Raw genomic sequence first — 5,662 nt, forward strand, 5'->3', positions numbered from 1 at the left:
CATTGAAAACTCTGACACATTGGCATATAAGAGAAGGATGGTGAACTCATTACATTGGGTCTTGATGCCCCTATCAAGATGTCTTGGGTGTTAGGGAGTTTCTCCAAAGTGATTTGAGTTCCCGGAAATAAAGTGCTATATAAATGTAAGGTATGTGTGTATGCAATTGTGTGTATGCGTATGTATGTATGCATGCATGTGTATATGAATATATGTATATATACATATATATACATGTATATATATGTATACATACATATATAGAGATATAATTTTTTTGCAGGGAGATTTTTTAACTTTGTTTAGTTATATTTTAACAAATGCTATACTTAATGTATTCTTTAAAAAAAAGAGAAAGAAATCTGATATCCAGGCATTTCAGAAATGAAATGCTGAGCCCAAGGGATTTTGAAATATGGTCTGTATATTTTGTTTCTATCATCTTACTTGTTACAGTCCAGCCAGTGAATGTTCAAAAAAAACTTAAAGTTGAAGAGAAAACAGGCTTCAAACATGGCTACTTTGATTTTTACATCTAGATGCAGGAACGTGTATCCCCAAATTGTCAGCATTTGTGAAAAGGTCAGCTATGAATCTTGACCAATACTTTGAAATCTTCCCAATTGCTATCTTTTCATTAATGGTTTTCACCTCAAAGTCAACATTTGCAATACAGGCACATGTTGTACAGGGACCCACAATTTTCAAAATATCTTCTTTGCTTTTGTTTTGAATTGTGAACTTTGGCAGGAAAAGATTCCATTTCTATACAATATAGCCAACTATTGTGTCAAGAAGGGCTTGAATTTCTAACTCTTGCAGGTAGCAAGGGCGCCAGCAGCTGGTACATCCCAATGGTCTGTGAGCTGCAATCATCTCTTGACCAGTGTTATTAGTGACCCTCAGAGTGTAAGATCTTAGTGGTGAACAGAAGTTATGGTTAAAGCAGATGCTTTCCTTCACTGCCAAGTACACTCTTTGTCCCAAGTAGTTTTTAATCTCATATTTGTTGGAAGGTTCAGTGTCAAGTATCACTTGAGAGGCCATGAAGATGTCTAAGTCCCCTCTTCAAAAGAAAGTAGGTTAAAAAGTGTGGCTTTTCTTGTTGCAGCAATGAGAGAAAACACAGCATATGTAAAACTTTAGACGTTATCTATGAACCTCTTATCAGCTTAGAAAAATAACAGGAAGTGAGTGCCTTGCTCTAGTTCCCAAATGATACACTTGAGCATGGACAACAGGGGGAGATGATGATGCTCTTTTATACAGTAAATATGACTGAAAGTCACATGATACCTTTTGTGATTTTTTTTTTAGTCTCCCTAATGATCAGTTCTAACCACATCATTCCATCGGTCAAAAATCATCAATAGCTCCTCAGTGATCCACAAATGGAACCCAAATATTCAAGTCCAGCAGGAAAGGCCCACTGCTGTTGGGCTTCAACTAACTTTTACAACTTAATCTTTATTCCCTATTACATGTACTATGCTCCAACTAAATTACACATTACTTACTGTATGTTTCTACCTCAGTGCCTTTTGCTAACACCATTAATTTTTTTCTTTAATCATTTTAGCTTTAATAGACTACAGCATTGATTAAAAAGATGTGGCAACTTCAGGCTTTTTCATTTTAGGTTGATTCTACCAAGTACAGAGAGGATCGTAAGCAAATTGAGACTAGATTCCGAGAAGCAAGTGTACAAAGGGAGTAATTTCAAAGTTGTGAAAATGGGTTAAGAGAGTCAAAGATTTGAGCTTTTCCTGAGTGATGTCTCCTAGATGTAGGAAGAGGTTGTCATTGCTTGGTGGGTTGATAACTCAGAGGACCAATTGTGCTTATTTGATCATGAGAACCCTGGATCTCTTCTTGATAGTGATATGGCATCTTTAGTACTTGTCATCTAAGGAGAATCTGGGTAGGTGAGCTGAGTCAGTTTGTTGTCTGGCAGGGTCCATTTTCTTTAGGGTGTAGACCTGGTCCACTTGAACATTGAGAGAACCAAGTTTAGTACACTTAAGTGGATACTGATAGATTACAAGCTCCCTGAAAACAGGTACCATATCTTACCTAAATTTTGTATCTCTGTACTCAATAGGACCTAAAAAAATACTTGTTTATTTGAATTAATGTGGGATGATTAACATATTTTTGAATACCTTCACATCACTATCAATATGTCCCTAGGAATAACTCTCATAATTTTTAATTATGACAAACCACTAATAGTCTTCATACCATATATTCATAATGGAAATACCTCCAAAGGCAATTATCCCACGATGTTATTCACCCCTTTTTCAATGTAATTTTTATAAGTTTAAAATATGGTTAACTTAGGCTTTGTATAAGATGCTTCTATTGTAAAGTGATAGAGACACTGAGTCAGGTATGACATTGTAGTTCTTTTTTAAAAAATCCTGCATACTATGAGTACTGAGGCATTAACTTAAGTAAAACAATTAGATTTCTCCCCTAAGTTATCTTGTTATTTGAGTTTATAACTATTTGGTGACTTGTCTCACTTATGAGTAACAGTTTCGAGGAACAACAACAAAATCAAACCTCCAAATATTAGAAGGATAAGAAAGGGCAATATAGTTTGATTCCTTCAATATCATTTGGAGATTATTAGGATGAGAAATGTGAAGATGATTTTAAAGATTTGGTCAATTACCTCATATATGCATGTTGTATTGATTTATGGAGGTTTTCATGTAGTCATGTGCCAAGAGAGATATAGTTACCAGCCACTAATTGCATTTGTTAGTAGCAGACTTACTGATATTGAAAATTGTCAAACAATACACAAATTGGAGTCCTTGGCTTACTTTAAGTTCCAACTAAAATCCATCTTCTACAGGAAGCCTTTTCAACTCTTCTTAATTCTACTGCTTTCTTTCCATTAATTATTTCCTACTTATCCCGTATATAGGTCATTTTGTTTATATTTGCATGCTGTCTCTCCCATTAGATTCTAAACTCCTCAAGGGCAGGGACTGTCTTTTGCCTCTTTTTGTATCTCCAGCACTTAGCACAGTACCTGGCACATAGTAGGTGCTTAATAAGTGTTTATTGATTGATTGATTAACTTTGAAGTGAATTTCCACTGGTAAATTCTGAGACTGCATACAGAGAGTTCAATTTTAAGATGGAGGGATTGTGATCCATTGACTTCTATTTTGACCAGTTTTATCTTGAATGGACACTCCTCATTGTAGATTGGTACTAGTAAAACGTGGATGTAGATGCTTTTTTCCAATGGTCGAGTCCAAAGCTAAGATGAGAAGTGAAAGTAATCACATGTAAAGAGATGGACTTTCATCAGATGAAAGTGCAGCAGAGTCTACGTCTTCCATCAGAATGGGTGCAATCAGTGTTCGTGAACTTTGTTGCATTAAACAAGTTCTTCTTTGCCTCAGTTGTCTTTGGATGACCATTCCTAGGGGCAGCTTCATGAAAAAGAGATAAAAAAGTGATACAAACAAAGAAGCAATAAGTATCCTTTGGGATCCCACACAAAGGATGGCAGAAGGTGAAGCTGCACGATGGATCACATACAAATGGTAACAGTTGGTGTTGCCCAAGACATTTTAGTCTATTGATTGGTCAGCTCTACATGAAAACTTTGGACACTTGGGTAAAGAAAAGAGCCTTGCGCTAGGGTTAAAAATTACTGGCATCAAGTGTCAGCAAATGCCTGTAAGCCATGTGAGCTCAGTGTGTTCAAGGAAAGTTCTGCCAACTCATGCTGCACCTACCTGGAGAATATTAAGTACCAGGCAAACTTTTAGAGCTCATGTGCATGGATTTTTTTGGTTTCAGCATGTAGATAAACCACATCCTAGTGGTGACTGAACATTTTACCTGATATATACAGTCATATACAATGAAGAACCAGAGAGCTTTGAAAGCTGCAAAGATATTGTGGGAGAAGTATTTCTCTCTGTTCTGCTTCTATGTCAGAATTCATTCTGATAAAGCAAATAATTTAAGGAAGTATTGGCCTTAGCAAGAACCAAGAAGTCTAGAATCACACATTAGCACCATCAAAGAGACCTGGAGCCTGAGGGTTTCAATTGCTCACTGATGAAAAAGCTAGGAAACATGAGGCTTGTGGAAATGTTTCAGTGAAATCAACATATGGCTCTTGCAGCATACAACCAGGGAGGAAGCCATACATTTTACATTGCACATGCTAGTGTTTGGGTGAGAACCACATTTGCCCATTGACTTGTGCTTTGGAGAAGATGGAAAGACTCACAACCAATTTGAAAGACTGGCTAAATGGAGCCTTGATGTCTATAATATCTATGGCTCAATTCAGAAGACCTCTGAAAGAAATAATAGAATAATTTTGTGTATGACATGCACACACATATACACACACACAAGATGGGGAGCTGGCTTATGTCAAGTAGATGAAAGATTAGGCAAATTGCCTATCTGTGAAGTGAACCCAGGGAATAGTAGTGGCCCCACAAATACAATGCACAACAACATCCATTGAAGAATTAATTGGACTTCCTTGTGAGCAGGAGTAAAGGAGCAATATTCAATCAATGATGTATTGTATATGCTTATGTATTTCCTATGCAATGTGCTTCTTTACTGGATTTTTCTTCTCTGCTTTTTTATGGTAGTATGCCATGATTTGCATATATATGTGTATATATATATTATATTATATATATATATACATTATATATATAATATATATGTTTGTACATATACAATGCTTCAGCATTAGATTTATATATTTGGTCACTGTTTCCAAAACATTGTATTAAACTATGTTTTATGTTGGTTGTGTATGATAATGTTAGTTGTATTTAATCAGAGATAATGCCATATACAAAATATCTACATGTGCATTGTACTTTGTAGTTGAGAAAGAAAGGGAGGAAGAAAGAAGGAAGGAAATAAATAAAAGAGAGGAAAATAAAAATAAAATCAAAATGGCTTCTAAAAACTCTTAGAGGGAAAAGGAAGATCAAAGAAGGGATATGCCTACTTCTCAGGGTGATTAGATCAATGAGAACAGAAAGGAAAAAAGACAAAACTGTTCAACCTATATTTGGTTTCTTTTTTATCTGCCAAAGAGAATTTTCTTTGAACTGGAAAAGTTAGAAAAAATATGAATAAGATGCCTAATATAACAAGTAGGGTGATAAAAAAAAGATTTCCTAGCCTCCCTTGATGAACTGAAGTCATCAGGCCCAGGGACTTTGGGCAAGGCTTTTACCCTCTTTAGGCCTCAGGTTCTTCATCAGTGAAATGAAAGGAGTGGACTAGAAGACCTCTAAGATTCCTTCCTGTTATAAATCCTATGGATTGATAGTGATAGAACTGGAGGATGGATTGCTTAGCCACTACCAATGGTCTCTTAAAGGTTACAGGGAGATTTCCAGTGACTATTTTGGATAAATGTAGTGTGCTAAAAGAAGATTATAAAATCTGGAGAAGGGGATGATGGGAGTGGTTATCTCATGTCTTTATTCTCATTTGAATCAAATAAAGGAAAAGATGAACACACAAAGACATAAAGTGTTGGTACATTAAAATCATCATGGAAACAGGTAGGGTTAAGATTGCTATTCCTAGGTCTCTTGGGTATTGGATCCTGTGCAGCCTCATAGTGACCTGGTTGGAGGGAAAG

General features: G+C 36.0%; 1 pseudogene; it reads right to left on the minus strand.

Moving 5' to 3' along the window:
• Positions 1-450: 450 nt before the first annotated feature.
• Positions 451-1,047, minus strand: LOC114034240 (annotated as a pseudogene).
• Positions 1,048-5,662: the final 4,615 nt, after the last annotated feature.

This window comes from Vombatus ursinus, unplaced genomic scaffold, assembly GCF_900497805.2.
Source record: "Vombatus ursinus unplaced genomic scaffold, bare-nosed wombat genome assembly UNPS02008685.1, whole genome shotgun sequence".
Classification (NCBI taxonomy): domain Eukaryota; kingdom Metazoa; phylum Chordata; class Mammalia; order Diprotodontia; family Vombatidae; genus Vombatus; species Vombatus ursinus.